This window comes from Oryctolagus cuniculus, chromosome 7 (assembly GCF_051225735.1).
Source record: "Oryctolagus cuniculus isolate XC-2025 breed Fujian yellow rabbit chromosome 7, ASM5122573v1, whole genome shotgun sequence".
NCBI lineage: Eukaryota > Metazoa > Chordata > Mammalia > Lagomorpha > Leporidae > Oryctolagus > Oryctolagus cuniculus.
The window spans coordinates 41,309,801-41,331,757 of record NC_142873.1 but is presented as its reverse complement, the minus strand read 5'-3'; the positions used below and the strand labels follow the sequence as shown (position 1 = coordinate 41,331,757).

The 21,957-nt window shown below is 40.7% G+C and overlaps 1 pseudogene across 1 annotated transcript; it reads left to right on the top strand.

Moving 5' to 3' along the window:
• Window positions 1-5,477: 5,477 nt before the first annotated feature.
• Window positions 5,478-9,160, top strand: LOC149125479 (T-cell surface glycoprotein CD1a-like; annotated as a pseudogene). Its single transcript, XR_016237085.1, has 4 exons — window positions 5,478-5,950; window positions 6,284-6,534; window positions 7,207-7,485; window positions 7,676-9,160. The product of XR_016237085.1 is annotated as a T-cell surface glycoprotein CD1a-like (transcript).
• The last annotated feature ends 12,797 nt before the right edge of the window (window positions 9,161-21,957 follow it).

The following is a 21,957-nucleotide window of genomic DNA, read 5'->3' as shown; positions in this document are numbered from 1 at the left end:
TGCTCCAAGCCTGGCAGTTGCTCAGACCCCAGTCAGCTCTCTGGGCTGAAGTAAAAGTCAGTGAATGACTGTAGAATTCTGTCTCCATGAAATCTGTGAGCTTGGAGGGGTACTCAGTGATTTCTTCCTCCCTTGAGGTGATAAGACAGTGGCTCACATGTGGCTGCTGGCTGTACCGCATAGCTGTCTGCAGCAGTGTCTCTGTCTTCTCTTGTTCCACAGAGTCTTCATTTTTTTTTACTTCTTTGCAGAAAATTTCCATCAGTAAGACCTCTGGAAATGTAATACTTGCTTTGTTCTTTTCATATCCCAGAGCAGCTTAGGTTAGTGTAGCTATACCCTATTTAGCCATCTTGGATCCTCCAACTCATGACTTTTGAGTTTCAAATAAATCTGGATATTTCTATTATTCCCTAGGTTTGGGAAGTTTACTGTTATTATTCTTTGAACCAGCTTTTTACCTTTTTGGTGTTTTCAAGTCCCTCTTAAATCATAATAACCCAAGTATTTACTTTTTTATTTGTATTACATTTTGTGTAAGTTTTATTTATACCTTTTCCTTTTTTTCTCTCTGACAGTGTATTTTCAAATAATCTATATTTCAGAAAATTGATTTTTTTCTTCTCTTTTTCATATTCTACTGATGGCTTGTATATCATTGCTCATTTTGTTTAGTGTATTTTTATCTCAAAGATTTCTGTTTGATTTTTACAAATTATTTGAATCTCTGTTAGACTTGCCTCACAATGAGATGTACTGATTTGTTTCTCTGTGTTTTCTGAAGCTCATTAAGTGTCCGTAAAGTAGCCATTTTAAATTCCCCTTCTGGGAGGTCCAACATGGCTGAGTAAGGAAAAGACCTACTGATTTGGCCACAGGAAGATAACAAAAGAAAAGTGGACTAACTAACTGTACTCCCAGGGGAGAATTGAAGAGAAGTTTGCAGTGGAAATTCTACAGAAAGAAGAGAGATGCCATGGAGCAGCATAAACAGTAGAAACATTCAGCAGTGAGCAGGGACACCATTGGTGCCTCCCATAGCTGTGGGTTAGACAAGATGCAGCTTTCTTAGGGCAATGTAAGAGGAATCTGTGGCAGCCAGTTTAGTAAGGCGATAAGCACCTGCGGGCAGCTCTAGCAGAGCAGAGCAGAGTGTGCACTGCGGGGCACCGAAGACAGGCACATATCAACGCCAAAGAATAAAAAGAAAGGGGGATCTGTGGGGAGCAACCAAGACTAGACTAAATTACTGGAACTGCTAAGACTAATTCCATGCACCTGATCTCCCACCAGATGGTGCTGGGAGAGAATAAACAACTTCCACACAGCTGCCTCACCAATTCGACTAATACGCTGCAGGAGCTGATCCTGCTTCTGATTGGAGAAGAGCAGCGTGCTCGGCGTGTGGGCAGCAGAGCACGGATTGGTGGTTATTATTGATAAGGGATAACTTGACCCTGCCATTTTCTCATAAATATTCCTATTTTTGCCTTGGATTTCTTTTGTACTTTCACAAGGAGATTTTCCATCTTCACATTCTTTCATAATGATGACTATCTTTGTGTTTGTATGTGTTGTACATCCTTAAGTATCATTTGTGAGGCTGGACAAGTTGGGACGAGTTCTTTCAATTTCTTGAATGTAAATGGCCTAAATTCTCAAATTAAAGGATACTGACTGGGTGTATGAGTTAAAAAACAAGATCCATTTATTTGTTGCCTGCAAGAAACACACCTCACCAACAAATATATACACAGAGTAAAGTGAAATTTGGTATACTAGCTTAAGCCTCTGCCTGGAGAAACAGAATCCCACATGGGTACTGGTTCAAGTCATGGCTGCTCCACTTCCTATCCACCTCCCTGTTGGTGCACCAGGAAAGGCAGCAGAGGATGATCCAAATATTTGGGCCCCTGCACCCATGTGGGAGACCTGGAAGGAGGTCTTGGCTTTTGGTATTGGATCAGCCCAGCTCCAACCATTGTGGTCATTTGGGGAGTGAACCAGCAGATGGAAGATGTCTCTTTCTGTCTCAGCCTCTCTTTGTCTGTAACTCTGCCTCTCAAATAAATAAATAAATCTTAAAAAATTAAATATTCAATGATAATTTCTTTCTGATGAAATTTCCCATGTTCATCAGTTTAATTTTTATTAGAACTTCTAAAATATTAAATATATAGTTGTATAAAATTCTTTCTAATAATCTGAACATCTCAGTCATATCTGAGTCTAATTCTGTTTTTTTTTTTAAGATTTATTTGTTTAATTATTTGAAAGGTAGAGAAATAAAGGGAAAGAGAGGTATCTTCCATCCTCTGGTTCACTCATCAAATGTCCACAATAGCTAGGGCTGGTCCAAACTAAATCCAGGAGCCCACAGCTTCATCTAGATCTCCCATGTGGGTAAAAACGGACCAAGTACTTGGGTCATCATTTGATGCCTTTCCAGGTGCATTGGCAAGAAGGTGGATTAGGAGTAGAGCACCCAGTACTCAAACCAGCACTATAGGATGGCAGCATCACAAATAGTGGCTTCATTGTGGGATATCCATTTCCAGGACAAAAATAAAATAAAATGTGATCTATACTGCTGGTTTGAGTACTAGGTGCTCTGCTCCTAATCCAGCTTTCTGCTAATGCACCTGGGAAGGCATCAAATGATTATCCAAGTACTTGGGTCCTTGTCACCCACATGGGAGATCCAGATGAAGTTTCCAGCACTGGCCATTGCAGACATCTGGGTTGGGAGGGATGTGGTAAACCAGCTGATAAAGCTCTCTGTCTCAACCTCTCTCTCTCCAGAACTTTGACTTTCAAAATAAATAAATAAATAAATAAATAAATCTTTTTTATAATTGCAAAGGTGAAACTCTTTTGAGCTTTTTCTATTCTAATTTTAACTTCTTCAAAATTTTTCTCCCTAAATTAGCATGAGATTTTTTTTTTCTGGTAAGCCAAGAAATAACAAAAGAAAGCCAAAAAATTTATAATGATGATATTTTGAAGGCATATACAAAAATTCAACAGCCCTTGAACACTTGTAAATGTCAGGAAGGGGAATGCAAGCCTATTAGGCAGAGACTGATATGAACTAGATGAGGAGTTAGTGAGGTAAAGAGAGCTGACCGATTTCCAGCAGTCTCTGTGCCTTATCCCTGCACCACTAATTTCTCCAGACCCACCCATCCCAGTGCAGCACTCTCACTTTCCCATGATGCTCCTAAGTCTCCTCCACGATGAGGAAGATGCAATGTTGAATACATGTATTCTGAGCTCCATGTAGAGAAGTCAGGACACCTTCCCAGATATAATCATGCACACTGTGCAAACTCCACTCCATTTGTATATCCGATTAGGGCACCACCCTCTAATAGAGGGGGCAGGTAACATGGGGGTGGGGGGGATTCTCCTCCTAAGGCTGCTTACATGTACTCCTGAGACTGCACTATCCTTTTAATTCCCTTAAATAAACCATGCTTCTCTCCTAGGACCTTTTCTGTGTTCCTGCTTTGAATTCCTCTCATGTAGAAACAGAAACTTGGAATACATCAAGGTGCAGCACACCTGCCAGCCCTCAGAACAAGACAACCATGGGATATCTGAATAAGACTAATAAGAAGGGGATCTGGATAAATAATTTGAAACTACTCTATTAGCTTCATTTATCCAAAGTTCTGACTGGTCTTATTTTAACTAATGGGAAATTTATATCTGAATGCTCTACAAAAACATCATGCTTGGTAGTATTTGCTCTTATTCTAAATAAAATTGAATAAGATTTTCATTTCATTGTGCAGGATTTCAAGTAACTTTTAAGAATGTCTTTAAAATATTTTATTGGTGATATGTTCCACAAAAAATTAATTAGGGGCTGATGCTGTGGTATGGTATGTTAAGCCTCTGCCTTCAGTGCTGGCATTCCATATGGTGCTGGTTCAAGTCTTGGCTGTTCTGCTTCTGATCCAGCTTCCTGCTGAAGCACTTGGGAAATCAATGGATGATGGTCCAAGTACTTGGGCCCTGCACCCATGTGAGAGACACGGAGGAAGCTCCTGGCTCTGGCTTCAGCATGGCTCAGCCATCACTGTTGCAACTATTTGGGGAATGAACCTGATGATGGAAGATCTCTTTCTCTCTCTCTCCTTCCTTCTCTCTCTGTATTTCTGCCTTTCAAATAAATAAATAAATATTTAAAAAGTAATTAACCTAAAAATTAGTAATTAGATATGAATTCTTTTTTTAAAGATTTATTTATGTATTTGAAAGTCAGATTTACACAGAAAGAGGAGAGGCAGAGAGGCAGAGAGGCTGCAATGGCCGGAGCTGAGCCGATCTGAAGCCAGGAGCCAGGAGCTTCTTCTGGATCTCCCACACAGGTACAGGGCCCAAGGACTTGGGGTATCGTCTACTGATTTCCCAGGTCATAGCAGAGAGCTGGTTTGGACATGGAGCAGCCAGGTATGGAACCGGTGCCCATATGGGATGCCAGCACCTCAGGCCAGGGTGTTAACTGCTGTACCACAGCGCCGGCCCCATGAATTCTTTCATATACTCAACAAATACTTCCAAAGCCCTTCCCACTCTCCAGATACTCTATTCTGTGGAGATACAGTACAATAAGACAATAGAAAGGAAACCCCCATCCAGTCACTGATTTCAAGAATCTTAGTGGACAAATGTCAGCTAAGAGTTGCCACTTCAGAAGATACTGTTTCATGTAAGATTGATTATTTTTTATTTGGAGAGTTTAAGCATTATAACAGAATTCAGCATACCAAGACATATCCTTCCTTTTTTTAAAGATTTATTTTATTTATTTGAAAGACAAAGTTACAGAGAGTGGTAGAGACAGAGAGAGAGTTCTTCCATATGCAGGTTCACTCCCCAAATGGCCACAGCAGCCAGAGCTGAGCCAATCTGAAGTCAGGAGCCAGGAGCTTCTTCTGTCTCTCATGTGGGTGCAGGGGCCCAAGCACTTGGGCCATCTCTGCTGCTTTCCAAGGCACCTTAGTAGGGAGTTGGATCAGAAGTGGAGCAGCCAGGACTCAAACCAGCACCTATGTAGGATGCTGGTACTGCAGGCCAGGACTTTAACCTGCTGCACCACAACACCGGTCCCAAAGACATATACTTCTTATTTTCAGTGTTTTTTTTTTTTTTTCTTTTCAAGAGCAAAGCCATTGTCTCCTCAAACACTGTATCTTCATAAGTACAGCAGGACACCTGGTTCTCAGTAGGTGCTATGTGACTCTTTGGTGAGCGAACATGCACCAATGCACATCAAACAGAAGACGTTTTTCTTTACATGCTCTTGTGGTTTCTGTGATCGCTACTGGCTCTTCTCTAAGAATAGTGGAGACTTAGTTTATATTGTAGCCTAGGCAATCACGGGGAATTTTGAGAAAAAAACAAAAAACAAAAAGGGAACTTGGGATAGGTCAGAGATAGGGATGGGATGCCATGGGGGATGATGAAAAGGTCAAGAGAAGGAAGACAGAAAGGAGCAAGGCCACGAGAATGTTAGGCAGTCTACTGAGAAGCCTTTTAGTTCTGTACTTTATGAGTGAGAGAGTCTATGTCCCTAGTGGTACCGTGATGTTTCAATGCCACATGAGACTTGATCCACGGCAGATGAAATAAGGGGTGAACAGTGGAATGGAAGCTGATGGCCACCAGAGACGCTGGGAGCCGGAGAGCAGTCAGAACCAGAAGGAAAATGAGAGACTGAGTAGGAAGCTGAGGGTTTGGGGAAGGAGATTTCCCTGTTGCAGACAGAATTTCACCTGTAGTTTGAAGAAGGAAGTCAGAGTAGAGATATTGTGGATGGTTTGTTCAGAGCAGGTATCAAGGAAGAGCTTCTTTCTGAGAGAAACAACACTTGCGAACAAAATGCTGTTTCTGTTACTTCCATTGCTAGCAGCCCTACTACCCAGTGGTGACAGCAAAGCTGGTAAGAACCCCGGCAACTGCCCAGGAGGTGCAAGAGGGTCCGTGTGTATGTGCCTGTGTTTGTGTGCTCATTTAAGTGGTGGTGATTTCCCCAGCATATGACTGGGTAGTAAGATATCCAGTTTGGCTTCATTCTGAGTTTGCCTGTCTCTATGTCCTTGTGCTCTTCTGAAAGTTATTAAGGCTTGGAACCCCGTGGCAGGCACAAGTCTGCTAAGATAATGATGGCTCTACTTTTCTCTAGACTCTTGAGTTCCCCCATGCTGGTAGCTTTCTTCATCAGTTCTCATCTCCAGTGACTTTTTCTCCAATTCGTTCTCTTTTTTTGCCACAGGGTTTGAAGACCCCATCTCCTTCTATGTCCTGCAGACCTCGTCTTTTTAAGACTGTTCCTGGGTACAGAATCTGGGATCAGGTTGGCTGAGTGACTTGGAGACTCATCGCTGGCAGAGCGACTGATGTCATCGCTTTGCTGAGGCAACTTCAGCAACAAGGAACTGTTGGAAATTGAAACGATTTTCCATATGTACTACATCAGATTCATTAGGGAAATTCACAGCGTTGCCTGCAATTTGCAGTTGGAATGTAGGTTCAGCTCCCTCCCCGGGACATGGGGAAATGAGGGGCTGGACGCGTCTAAATGATTATCTGATTTTTCTAGGAAATCGACTTCACTCTCTTCCAATTCTTACCCCACTCTCCACCGTGTAAAATAGCAATCACACATTGTTGAGCAAGGGCTGTTAAGTCACACCCTGATTCTTAGAGTTCAAGTCTTCTGCTACCTATGGACTGCTCTCTCGTTACAGGATTCTGCTTTATTACCTTCCCTTACAGGCATCTGTGTCTGTCCAGGCACTGACGTCTAACCAGATTCTTTGACTCGTTAAGTGTGGTTTCTCTTCAGTACCCATTCTATTCATCCTTCTTTGCCTATACATAGATTTTTCACCCACTGCATTCCATTCACTGTTGATTATTTTATTCTCAAATCTCACACTTAGCTTTTATTGTCCACACCATTCATAGCACTTTCTTTGAATAGTTTCTGTCCCTCATCAAGCGATTCATGTCTTCTTCACCCGCCAGTTCCCAACAGTTGCCCTTTCTCCACACCTCTGATGAAAGCATACTGTGTTTCATTCCCTCACACCGCTCAAAATTCTCTCTTCTGCCACCAGTGTGTTTTGCTGCTACTCATTCCATCTCATTGTTTTCCTTCTGACTTTTCTCTAACTCCTAACTCCTCTGCCCCAGATCCCTTTGTTTTGCAGTTGGCCGTGGGCTGTGCCCTGCACTCTGGGGAGGTCACAGAAGGCTTCCTGAGGAAAGCCTATCAAGGGTCAGCTCTCCTGAGCCTCCAGAGCAGTTCATGGGTGCCCTCTCCTCAGGGTGGAAGCAGGGCCCAGCACGTCTGCAGACTGCTCAATCTATTCAGAGGCCTCAAGGAAACAGTGCACAGGCTCCTCACCGTCACCTGCCCACGCTTCCTCTTCAGCTTACTTGACACAGGGAAAGCAGACATCCAGTGCCAAGGTCAGTCCTCCACCCTCTCTCCAAGTATTAATTACTTCCTGTTATAATCACACTTTCCAGACAGCCCTTGCCAATTTAGGGTAAGAAGCAACTCAGAAAGGGGAGGGATGTGTCTTTCTAAAGTCAGTGGAAATATGAAGCCATTCATGTGTTAGCTTTCTTTTCTGAACCTTTTTTCCTTCTTCTACAGTAAGACCCACGGCCTGGCTGTCCAGTGGCCCCAGCCCTGGACCTGGCCGTCTGCAGCTGGTGTGTCATGTCTCTGGCTTCTACCCAAAGCCCATACGGGTGATGTGGATGCATGGGGACAAGGAGCAGCTGGGCACTTGGTGCGGTGGTGTCCTGCCGCATGCTGATGGCACCTGGTATCTCCGAGTAACCCTGGAAGTGGTGGCCGGAGAGGCGGAGGAGCTGTCTTGTTGGGTGAAACACAGCAGCCTAGAAGGCCAGGAAATGATGCTTTACTGGAGTGAGAAAGATCCAGGGTCCAGGCTGGAAAGGGGAGGAGGCGGTCAACAGGCAGTGCAGGAGGGACAGCTGAAAATTTAGACTTCAGTGACTCTGAACCCAGAAGGAAGAAAGAAAGTTAATCTGAGGAATAAAAGAGAAAATGAGGGACCTATAGATCCAGGAGGATATTGGGTATTCGATGAAGGGTCCATCTCTAAAGGGGGATGAGAGAAGAGATGGGAGAAGGAAAATTGTGGAGGTGACCTCTCAGCTGACACAGGAATCTCAGGGGAATGCATAAAGCAGGAGTAGATGGGCAAGAGAGGGGATGGGTTGTCAACATTGGTGTCCATCCACATCCACAGAGCATCGCAGCTCCACGGGATCATCCAGTGGTGGTGCTCCTGGCTGTGCTGACAGCTCTTGTATTTTGGTTTAGGAAGCACAGGTGAGTTCTCTGTTTTCATCTCTCCATCTTCCTCCTGTTTTCTCTTTTGCCTTCCCATCTTTGTGTTTATTTCTCCTAAGTTCTCCATCTGTTCCCAGGCTCTCTGCCTCTTTCTCGTAGCTCTCGCCTCCACCCTGTGCAGAGTGGCTTCCATCTCTCTTTTCAGTGGTTCTTTCAGGACATGCCGTGGGGCTCCGTGCACCCTTTTCCTCTTGCAGTGAGAACCCAGGAACATGGGCTTGGCGTCCACCTGAACACGACCTGCTGATGACGTCCACTCGGCTTCTCTTGTAAAACAGGCTGTTTTCATTTATTTCTGCTTAGTGATCAGTTGTTTGTATAAGCTAAGTATAACTTTACAAGATTGTAGTTCTGAAATACAGCACATTTTTGTACCCTATTATAAAGAAAATTGAAAGTATGTCACTATATATATTAAAAGAAAAATAAGAAAGGAATGAGGAGAAAGTGGAAAAAAGTGAGTGAGGGAGGGTTGGGTGGGAAGTCTCATTATGCTCTTAAAATGCATATATGAAATACATAAAATCTGTTCCCTTTATAGAAATTATAAAAATAGAATTAAATAAAACAGATTTGTAGTTCTGACCTGGATTTTGGGCTTTCAAAATTTGCATTTTTACTGTGAATAGAATGAGGTCCTAACAATCATGTGTTCAGTTATTAATGGGTTAGTGGGTTCATTTAAATCAAATGTCACTTCTCAAAAGCCTTCCCTGATTCACCAGCGGTAGTCAGTCTCACTCTGGTCTGATCTGCCACACCCCCACTGTACTGTACTAGATGTACTCCTTACTCCCTTATCCTTTACTACATTATCTAGATCATTTTCCCCTTGAATCTTGCATCTCCCTGAGAGCAAAGTATGTATCTTTGCAACACAGGTATCACTGGTGAGGTATCTTGTCTACATGTTATGTTTTCTCAATAAAAATTTGTATTGAATGTAAGCCAACTTTGTAGTCTTTTCCCTGATTTCTCTATAGTTGTTGAGACATTCGAAGTTCCTCTTCTTCTTTTTTTAAATTTTTAAAAATTTATTTATTTATTTGACAGGCAGAGTGGACAGTGAGAGAGAGAGACAGAGAGAAAGGTCTTCCTTTGCCGTTGGTTCACCCTCCAATGGCCGCCACGGCTGAAGAGTAAAAACCAATAGACAGAAATCATTTGACAAAATACAACATCCTTTCATGATGAAAAACTTAAACAAATTGGGTATAGAAGGAACATTCCTCAACACAATCAAGGTAATTTATGACTAACCCAAAGCCAGCATCTTACTGAGTGTGGAAAATTTGGAAGCATTTCCATTATGATCTGGAACCAGACAAAGATGTCCACTTTCATGAATGTTGTTCCAAAGTTTTAGTCAGAGCCATTAGGCAAGAAAAAGAAATCAAAGGGATACAAATTGGAAAGGAGGAAGTCAAACTATCCCTATTTGTAGATGACATGATTCTATATATGAGGGAACCAAAAGACTCCATTAAGCAATTGTTGGAATTCATAAGAGTTTGATAAAGTGGTAGGATATAGAATTAGCACACAAAACTCAGTAGCTGTTTTATACACAGACAATGCCATCGTTGGGAAAGAACTTCTATGACCGAGCTCATTCAGAACAGCTACAAAAAATTTAAATACCTTGGAATAAATTAAACTGGGATGGTGAAACATCTCTATGATGAAAATTAGGAAATGTTAATTTTTTGGCCTTTGAAGTGAAGGTATGAATGGTTTATGTCACATGTTTACAATATTAGAACATTCTGCATGTGCTTTTTTCTTACTCTTACCTGTGAGTTTTCTATGTTCTATTATTTTCTGTTACTTGCTTTCATCTTTACCTTTCAGTTTAAATGTCTCCATTTAGCATTTCTTGTGAATTATATCTAAAGGTGAAAAATTCTCTCAGCTTTTCTTCTCTGGGAAAGACTTTATTTCTGTCTTATGTGAGGATGCCTTTGCTGAGTGTGGTATTCTTGGCTGGTGGCTTTTTCCCTTAGGTGTTCTGAAAATTTTCTTCCACTCATTCCTTGCCCATAAAGTTACTACTGAGAAGTCTGCATTCTGGAGAATTGGGACTTATTTTTGTGTTATTTGCTCTTTTTTGCATGCCAACTTGAGAATCCTCTATTTTTTTAAAGATTTATTTATTGATTTATTTATTTGAAAGTCAGAGTTACCCAGAGAGAGGAATGGCAGAGAGAGAGAGAGAGAGAGAGGTCCTCCAACTGATGGTTCACTCTCCAATTGGTATCAATGGCCTGAGCTGTGCCAGTCTGAAGCCAGGAGCCAGGAGCCTCCTCTGGGTCTCCCATGTGAGTGCAGGGGCCCAAGGACTATGGGCCATCTTCCACTGCTTATCTAGGACACAGCAGAGAGCCAGATCAGAAGTGGAGCAGACTGGTCTCAAATTGGAGCCCATATGGGATGATGGCACCTCAGGCCAGGGCATTAACCTACTGGCCACAGTGCTGGCCCGAAGAGAATCCTCTGTTTTTAATTTTGGATGGCTTTATTACAATAATTCCTTGGGTAAACTTGGCTCGGTTGACTCTGATAAAGTTGTATGTTCCTGTACCTAGATAGGCATTTCTTTCTCCAGATTTTAGAATTCTTTTGTTATTATCTCCTTGAATGTATTTTGTAACTTATTTGACATTTTCAAGTCCCTTTGAATCGTAATAATGCCAATATTTTCTCTTCTCATGTGGTCTCAAAGTTCCTGTTAGCTTTGTTGAATCCTACTGATCTTTTTATTTTTTTCTTTTTCAACTGTGTACTTTCAAATAGCCTGTCTTCAAGTTCTTTCTTACATTGATTTTTTTCTATTATTGATGCCTCCCAACATATTTTTAGTATCATTTAATGTACTTTTAAGTTGAATGAATCTGTTTGATTTTATTATTTCCATATCTCTATCCATTTCCTCTCTTAGGATATTAAATCATTTCTCTGTATTCTCTTGAAGTTCTATCAATTTCCTTAAAACGCTTTGAAATATTCATCTGAGAGCTTCAAAATATTAGTTCCTAGGTGACTGTTTTATGGCATTGTATTTTGTTCTTTACGTGAGGTCACGAGTCTCTGAGAAGATGATAATGTAGTCCCAGGGCACCCAGGTTGGTAACAACCGAGGTCATGTCTGAGGCCCACATTCTCTATCAGACATTGTGATGTCACAGAGGTACTCTCCAGGCTTACCATACATGGGCAGTGACATGGGCCAAACTAAGTGCATCCCACCAGAGTACAGATATATGTCTGATATATTGATCGTCTGGTGTTTAGTCTGTGAGTATTGGATTGGGAATAGAGGACTTTGGGATTTATCAGGTGCTGCGTCTCAGGGAAGTGCACTAGGCTCTGAGCTCTAAGGCATGGGCCTAGTCTCCCAAGCCTGCCTCCTCCACACTGGTGCTGATTCTTCGGGGTGGGAATGTGGAGGCTGCCTGATTATGAAATCTCCAAATACTTGTTCTGCCAATACAGGCCTGGGGCAAGGTTCAGGGGAATTCTTTCTGACTTGATTTTTTTTTCTTGGTGAGCCTGCCACTGTGATTCAGATTCTTCTGCCACCACATGGGAGATTTTCCTATCCAAACTACTCTCCCTGGAGTTGAGGGAGGATTGGAGCTCCCAACATTTTCCTTCCTGTTTTCTTCAATGCAACTTCTCTTATTAATCTAATAAAATGAGGGACTGTGGTCTCATGTGTTTCTGTTGCTCCTGTGAAGGTAGATTGGTGCGTGAATATTTGAACTGATGTCTCTGTGGGGAGCTGTCAACAGATTGTGTTAATCAACCATCATATTGGAGTCTGTTCTCTATCATGTTTGTAACTTAATTTTTTGTACTTTCCAGTTGAAGGATTTATTTTTTATTCTCTTTAATTGCATATATATGTATATTTGTGTATATATATATATATATAAATTCTCTCTGTTAGAGTATTAAATAATTTCTGTGTCCTCTTGAATTTTGTTAAATTTCCTTAAAACACTAGCATTGTAGACTTCATTCAAACATTTGAAAATTTCAGTTCCTAGATGCTTGTTCTTGATATTTAATGATGTAAGACATAATTTGTACATGGAAGAATGATTAATTAAAATAATCTGACTTTAGTTGTGGCTGTCCTTCCAGAAATTTGAAGCAGTTTTTTTTTCTTTAAGTTTTCTCTGAATCTGTTGACAGAGCTGCTATTTCTGTGCCGGATAACACCCCAAACTGGTATTTTTTTCCCTGTAGTTCTACCGTTAACTTTTCTTTTTCTGCTTCCGTCCCACAGCATTCACCAAGCTCAGATTTGTCCTAAATCCACAGTTGGTATTGTTGTTCAGAGAGAGCTGGGAAGTGCCTGAAGAGGACTCATCTTAACACAGAGATGAGCTCACACTACTAGCCTTGTTTCACCGACTCCATGATGCTAATTCATACCTGAAAGACACAGTCCATCCTGACTCATGCGGCCTGAGGGTGGGACTGAAGCCCGCTCTGTTATGGTTTGTCCGCTTCTGAGTTGGAGTAGTGTACAATGCCACTCTTACCATCCAGTCCTAGGTGATTCTGGCTGGGGTTTTAGACTTTTCGGTTGTGGCTACAGAAATCAACTTGATACGGAAACATGTCCAGTTCCTCTTTCTATAGGTACCGTCCTGAGGAGAATGTCTTTTAAAATACCCTGATTATTGGATGTTTACTGCTTGATAGTGGGTCCCAAAGCAATCCTGTGGTTTCCTTCTGTCTACCCAAAGTTATAGGAGGAGATGGAGGTACCCCTTCAGCTGCCCAGGCAGGCAATACGTGGGGCATACCTGGTTCTCACAGTCACTAGGCCCTGTGCAGGTCCTTGTGAAGCTGTCAGTGATGTATGTCAAGACAAGACCTCAGCAGGGTGCAGGTCCTCCCTTAATAAGGTGCAAGTCCAGAGACTGCCCACAGGCACTTGCCTAGGGTTAGGCATTATTAGGATCTTCCAAGTGTGAAGCTTTATCAGCCCAGCATTGTGTTGCAAGCTCCAGTCTCATGGCTCCATTTATGTCTTCATGAGATTTCAGGAAGAGTGATTATGGGAGCCACTGGGCACCCAGCCTGGGAACAATCTGTGTCACATCCGGACCTGTCACTGAACTCTGCGATGTTCCAGAGACTCTTTCCAGGTCCACCCGAGCACCTGAATGATGGACAGGAGTGGTTCCTCGCATGAGTGCACAGCCCTTTGCCTGATGCTAAGCATGTTCACAGCTGTTTTCTGGGTTTTATCAGGTGCTGGGTCTTAGTTTAGTGTCTGAGCTCTGGGCTCCAAGGTAAGAGCCTAAGCTACCTCTCTTGCAATACTGTGTAGAGGCTGGAATCTTCTTTCACTTGTTGAGTGGATTCATGGGATCATTTGTAGAACTATCCTGGTCCTATAGCACTCATATATTCAGTCTGGAGGTGTCTCCTGGAGGCAGAGGCCATGAGGCTCTGTTTAACTCAGAATTTTAACACAATGAGATTGGTACTTAGATTCAATTCCTTCTCTCCCTTAAGTGGGAGGCGTCTCCTCCATGTTGACCCCATTTGGAACTGGGGAGGTGTGTTGCAGGCAACTGTTTCATTTCTACTTTTTTTTTGTTGTGGGTTTCTTATTATTACACTAAAATGAGGCACTGTGGTCTCACACCTGGCTTCTCTAACTCTTGCGATGGTGACCTGGCGTGTGGTTAACTGTTCTCCTTGTGGTCTGGAGGAGATGCTCACTGAAAAATCCAATTTTTAGCCATCTTGCTTCTTGCTTCAGCCTATGTTTCCCAGCTTTACTATCTGCTAAGACATTCTCTACAAAATCTCTGAAAACTGGTCCTGCCTTTTTCTGTTCTGGGCCTTATCAACCTCAGGTACTATATTGCTGTGCTCTCTTATCTCCTGTTGTTCATTCCTGTTGATTTCTTAAGCAGACTCAACCACAGGGGTTCACACTGAGGGAACAGAAGCTTCATCTGAATAGAAATAACTTCTCCTTAGGGAGAATTGAGATCACAGCTATAAATTTCATGCAGTTTTGCTATTGGGCTTGATATGGGTGCTAGTTCCAGTCCTGGCTGCTGCACTTCTACTGTAGCTCCCTGCTAATGTGCCTGGGAAAAGCAGTGGAAGATGACCCAAATGCTTGGGCCCCTGCATCTATGTGGGGGACCCAGAAGAATTTCCAGGCTCCTGGCTTCAGCCTTGCCTGGCTTTGGTCATTGTAGCCATTTGGGGAAAGAGCAAGTGGATAGAAGAATGCTCTCTCTTTCTAACTCTGCCTTTAAAATAAATAAGATAAATCTTTGAATTTAGAAAAGCTTCAGCATCTTTTTTAGCACTTAAAATTTTGATTCTTATGGAAATGATTTGATGTAGAGACAATGTTCTCAGAAAAGTTTTCACCAAAAAATTTTCAGGGTTCATATGCCCATTTATTGTTAATCAGCTAAAGGTAAGATGATTGTGTCAGCGGGCAGCAAAAAATGGGAAAAGCAGGTCTAAGCCAAACAGCAGGACCTGGTCTAGGTGTGCGACTGTCTGAAGTTCTGGAAAACTCAGTCGTAGACTTTTTATGTCATTTATAGGCATGAACAGACTCCAAATCTCCCAGGAATATTGTCTACATTGAACTAACTTCCATTAATTTTGAGCAGCCACAGAGATATTTATGCTATGTATCCTGTCATATACTGCATATAAATGACACTTTATTATCTTATAAATACAGAGCAATAACTTTGTGTTAATTTGAATCAATAAGTCTTATTTATCTAATCATTTGATAACCTAGGTTTTAAATTGACAACAAGGAGTTTTCTGTGATATCAAGGCTGTGATTTGAATCTGATATTTTGTTGTCAACAGGCTGCCAGCATTCAGGGGAGCACCAGGGATCTTCTGGAGATATCAACTTGGTTTTTTCTAAGGCAGAGATGCTAGCTGGCCTAATTTCAACTCATCTATCCCAATCTATAACCAATCTTACATCAAAGAATGCATTAGGGACACATTTGTGAGTAGTTGGTCAAAGTATTCATGTTTGCAGATGACATGATGTAATGCTTGAAAAACCTAAACACTTGACCAAAAAGCTGTTAAAACTGGTGGTAAACCAATTCAGCAAATTGCAAGTTACAAAACCCACATGTGAAAAACAGTCGCTTTTTATACACTAATGATGAACTCACTGAAAAAGGAATCAAGAAATAAACCCTATTCACTATAGCCACAAAAATCAAATATTTAGGAATAAATTTAACTGAAGAAATGAAAGATCTCTACAATAAAAATTATAAAACACTGATGCCAGAAATTATCAAGTACACAAAAATGGAAAGATATTCCTTGCTCATGGATTGGAAGAATTAATATTATTAAAAGGTTTATATGACTTAAAACATTCCACAGATTCAGTGCAATCTCTATAAAAATAACAATGACATCCTCTACAGAATTAGCAAAAAAAATCCCCAAGTTCATATGGAATCCCAAAAGATGCAGAATAGCCAAAGATATGCTGAATAACAACACCAACAACAAAAAATCAAGATGGAGGCATCACAATATTTAACTTTAAAGCATCCTACAATGCTGCAGTAATTGAAACATCATGCTGCTTGCATAAAAACTGACATATGGATCAATGGAACAGCCAAAAAGTCCGTAAATTGATCCATGTCCTTTTGACTTTTAACAAAAGTGCCCAAATCATTCATTGGAGAATGGATAATTTCTTCAATAAATGCTGCTGGCAAAAACTGGATGTATATATGTAAAAGAATGAAATGAGACCCCTAGCTTTCACCATACACAAAAGTCAACTCAACATGGATCAAAGACCTAAATTCAAAACCTTAGACTATGGAGCTACTGGAAGATAATGTAGGGAAAACAATTCAAGACATTGATGTAGCTGATGAATTCTTGGACAAGACCTCAAAGCACAGAAAACAAAAGCAAAACTAGCCAAATGAGAGTATATCAATCTCAGAAGTTTCTATAAACCAATGGAAGCTATTAGTAGAGTGAAAACACAACCAACAGAATGGGAAAATTATTTTCAAGCTACCTGACAAAGGATTAATATTAGAGTATATCAGCAACTCAAGTAATTCAACAGTATGAACCAACCAGTCCAGTGAAAAATGGGCAATGTACTTCAATAGTTCTCAAAAAAGAAATACAAATGGTCAATAAATATATGAACAAAAGGGCTCAATACCACTAGTCATCAAGGTAATGAAAACCAAAACCACAGTGAAGTATCACCTTACAGCTCTCAGAATTGCCATTATCCAATTACAGAGAGTAAAAAAATTCTGGCATGAATGTAGAGAAAGGGGAAGTTTTATATACTTTTGATGGGAAAGTAAATTAGTGGAGCCACTGTGGAAAACAGTGTGAACATTTCTTAAAATCTAGAATTACATTTGTCATATGATACAGCAAATCCACTACAGGGTATATACCGAAAGCACATAAATGCATCTCATCAGAGATAACTGCACCACATTTTGTATAGCATCAGTATTCATAAGAGCCAAAGAATGGATTCAAACATGGTGTCCTTAAACAGATGAATGGATAAAGAAAATGTGCGAAGTCAAAAAACAAAAGCAAAGACTATAAGATTTTTTAATTATATTTCTAGCCTGTTGTAAGTGGTTTTATTTGGTGGTGTTAGACTAAATTCATCAAGAGTGTAGTAGAATTCTTTCAAATTGTACTTTTACTCGATAGTAACAAGGTAGATGGTCTCAAGGTTACCTCAGGATACATGTGGATCCTGTCATCATTGGGAACTAATTCTTGACACTATTCTGGGTAACACAAGTGTTGGCTTCCCTTTCTAGTTCATAATTTCTCTCTCTTTCTTCTCCAGGTTTTTCTGTCTTGTGATTTCAAGGTATATGAGTATAAATAATATGATTATAGCTTCCCAGTGTAATTATGTCATTTATAGTTGTTATTTTTGTTTCTTTGTTTATTTCCTTCTTTTCTAATGGAATAAAAGTGTTCTGTGTATTTCATATATTTATCCACAACATCCTGATGGTGAAACAATAAGGTCATATGTTAGGTTTCAAAATTTTGCCAAGGTAGTGTGCAGTGTTTATAATGAATAGGTAGGGAGTTTAGGAGGGATCAGCAATGAGATAGGAGACCCAGAAATTCAGACAAAGGATGAGAGGAAGTAATGTGAGAAAAGGGAGAAGTGAGAAATGATTACAAGGACAAGGAGAAGAAAGGGAAAGACTAGGTAAGCAGAAGTGAACAGGAACCTAGATCTAGTCAAAGAATGTTAAAGGTGGAATAGCATTAAAGACATGGCAGATTCTTCCAGTCCAATATTTCACAGAGAAGCACTGCTGTTCCTAGTACATCGTCCATCTGGGAATTTATTTGAGCCCTGAAGCTGGGACCCTGCCACTGTGGTAGATGTCACAGGTAGGAGAGCACAGGCTAGAGATAGAAACTGCTTCTGGAAGCCAGAAGGGGAGTGGGCGACTCCAGGAAGAGCTGAAGGTGAAATGTAAGGCACTGAATGAAGCACACAGCTATGGGAGACAGTGAGGTAGGTCTGGTAGGGAAGCAGCCAGAGGAGGAGGATTCTGCTAGTGGAAAAGGGATAGCACAGTGTGAAACTGTGGAGTAGTGGACTGCCATTAGAATCTGGGGAGAGCATGCTCTCTCTCAGGGGAGTGTCAGATGGGAACCCAGGAAAAGTTGCACATGAGGATACCCATGGCTTCAGCAGCAATATGGGCAGGAAGAGGGAGTCTGGGGAAGCTGGTGACACAGGAGGACTGTGGGGGTTCCTCGGGGATAACTGAGATCACACATGCATCAGCTATGCGTTTTTCATATTTTGTGTCTGGAAGGCCAGTATTACCATGTCCTTCATTCTCCATTGCATTTCCTGCAAGTTCAGATTCTTGAATCCATAATTATAAGCGTTTATCAGTACAGAGAGTCTGCCAGTTTCTATTCAAACATAGCACCTTCTCTCACTTTCTGGGCATTGATATACATAAGCCTTTGCATCTCAGATTGATATGCTTAGGGATTTGCATTATTTGTCATGAAAGCATTTGAAGTAGTTTAAGCATGAGACTGACACAATCAGATTGTCACTTCAAGTGGCAATTCTGAAGCACAGAATTCCATACAGAAAGATGATGGAGGTTATGAAGCTCAGCTCATGATTGTGGCAATAGTCTAGGTCAGACAAGACAAAGGCAGACCTATCTGTGAGGTTAGATAGGAAAAGCCAGATTTTAGGACTATGGAGGAGTACTTGATGACTGTGGGGGAGCAACAGGTGGGTGAACTTCTCTAGTTCTCTGGGTGATGGATGGGCATTCCCAAGCAGGTGGTAGAGGTTGTGTAATCTACTCCTCTACCTCACAAAGGAAGTTTCCCTAAACAATTTCTTTTCTTATCCCTTCTTCTTTCCTAGGGGAATGGAATCAAGTATCTCCTGGGTGAATCTAGGTGAGGAACTGGGCATGTCTTTCTCCGTACCTTCTGTCTACACTTTGCCCCTGGAGCAATGTTGTTCTCAGAAGCATGAGTTTCTGTCCTTGGTCTGCCTTAGCTCTCCAAGGAACAGCTTTGCAAGGTGGTGGTGGGCTTAGTATTTGCAATCAAGTGAGTGGAGTTTTATTCTTGGGCTCATACAACAACATACAGTAGACTGCATGACTTGAGGAACTGGAATTTATTTTGTTACCAATCTGGAAGCAAAAGATTCAGGATAAAGGTTCTGGAAGATTTAGTCTCTGATTAGGGCTTTCTATTTGTAGTGTAGATAGCTGCCTTCTTTTTTTTCAAAGATTTATTTATTTGAAAGCAGAACTACAGAGAGAGAGAGAAAGAGACAGAGACAGAGAGAAAATGTTCCATTCACTAGTTCACACCCAAATTTCCACAGTGGTCAGCAGTGGGCCAGGCTGGAGGCAGGAGCCAAGAGCTTCAGCCAGGTCTCCAATGTGGGTGGGTGGCAGGGTCCAATCATCTAGGCCATCTTTGGCTGCTTTTCCCAGACCATTATCAGGGAGCTTGATTGGAAGCATAGAAGCTTGGACGTGAACTGACACCCATATGGGATGCCAGTGTCACAGGTGTAAGCTTTAGTGGCTAAACCTCAGTGCTGCCCCAGTAGCTGCCTTTTTGAGTTTTTATTTCACACGGCCTTTTCTTGTAGCTGTATTTAGAGTTAGAGATATAAATAGAAATACAGGGAGGGGGAGAGAGAAAGAAGAGTAATTTGGTGTCTCTTCTTATAAGGACACCAATCCTCTTAGATTAGGGACCCACCAAAGTGAAATCAATTAACCTTAATTACTTTCTTAGCGGTCACAAAACAATCTCATCTTGGGCTAAGGCTTTAACATATTAGCATATTCTTTCATTGATGTTTTGTAAATTTCATTGTAGAAATTTTTTATATTCTCAGTTAAATTTATGCCAAGATATTTACAAAGCATTTACATTTTTGTAACTATTGTGAATGAGAGTGGTCTCACAAGATCTTTCTCAGCCAGGTCATTGTTTGAGTATAATAATACTATTGACTTTTGTTTGTGGACATGCTACACAGTTATGCTACATCTTTGCTGACTTCTATTGTCAGTTATTATAGTCTCTTTTTTCAAACATTTACTTAATGAATACAAACTTCAAGTATTTCTTAAGTACAGTTTTAAGAATATAGTGATTCTTCTCATCATGCCCTCCCTCCCACCCCAATTCTTCCTCCTTCTCCTATTCCCAGTCTTATTTTATACTAAGATCTATTTTCAATTAACTCTATGCACAGAGGATTAAATCGATAGTAATTAAAGATTTCATCAATTTATATGATAAAAGAAAAAAAGAGTAAAAGAAAAATAAGAATAAAAAAAGAAAGAAACTATTTCTCAACAGTCAAGACAGGGCTGTTCAAAGTCATTTCATCTCCAAGTTAATTTCACTTTTTTTTTTTTTTTGAGAAACTTAATTAACTTTATTTTTCTTAAACTTTTATTTAATGAATATAAATTTACAGAGTACAGCTTATGGATTACAATGGCTTCCCCCCCATAACGTCCCTCCCACCCACAACCCTCCCCTTTCCCACTCCCTCTCCCCTTCCATTCACATCAAGATTCATTTTCAATTCTCTTTATATACAGAAGATCAGTTTAGCATACATTAAGTAAAGATTTCAACAGTTTGCTCCCACACAGAAACATAAAGTGAAAAATACTGTTTGAGTACTAGTTATAGCATTAAATCTCAATGTACAGCACACTAAGGACAAAGATCCTACATGAGGAATAAGTGCACAGTGACTCCTGTTGTTGACTTAACGAATTGACACTCTTGTTTATGGCATCAGTAATCACCCTAGGCTCTTGTCATGAGCTGCCAAGGCTATGGAAGCCCTCTGAGTTCACTGACTCTGATAATATTTAGACAAGGCCATGGTCAAAGTGGAGGTTCTCTCCTCCCTTCAGAGAAAGGTGCCTCCTTCTTTGATGACCCGTTCTTTCCACTGGGATCTCACTTGCAGAGATCTTTCATTTAGGTCTTCTTTTTTTCCCCCAGAGTGTCTTGGCTTTCTATGCCTGAAATACTCTCATGGGAGAAAAGTGCATCCTTCTTAGATGTCCATTTCTTTCCACTGAGGTCTCTCCCATAGAGATCCTTTATGTAGGACAATTTTTGCCACAGTGTCTTGGTTTTCCATGCCTGAAATGCTCTTGTGGGCTTTTTAGCCAGACCAGAACGCCTTAAGGGCTGATTCTGAGGTCAGAGTGCTACTTAAAGTGATTGTCATTCTATGAGTCTGCTGTGTAGACTGCTTCCCATGTGGGAGCCCATGCTCCTTTTAAATTCTATTATTAGTACTGAACACTTAATCCTATTTATATGATCACTTTAACACTTAATCCTATCTATATTATCATTTTAATACTTAATACTTCCATATGATCATTTTAACAGTTAAAATGCTATTTTTACCGTCAGGCTTAAGATGATTTGGGGTCCCATGGCAAGTTTTTAAACTGTACCCTTAGAAGTAAGTCTGTAGGCATGTATAAAGAATTATACAGCTTTGCAGTTACAAACTACATGCACTCTTCCCAATGTGCCTGTCTTCCCACCCACATTCCCACCCTCTTTCCCCTCCCTATCTTATTCCCACTCTTATTTTTTACTAGGATTTATTTTCAACTACCTTTATATATAAATGATTAACTTTAATCATTAAACAAAAAGTTCACCAAATTATAAGAGTAAAAAAATGAAAAGAAAACTGTTCCTCAACATTCAAGACAAGGGGTGTTCAGAGTCTTCACTTCTCAAAGTATCAATTTCACTTCTACAGATTTCCTTTTAGGTAATCTACTAGTTATCCTGGGTGAGAGAGAATATATAGTATTTGTCCCTTTGGGACTGGTTTGTTTCACTAAGTATGATGTTTTCCAGATTATCCATTTTGCTGAGAATGACCAGATTTCATGTTTTAAATGCTGTGTAATATTCCATTGTGT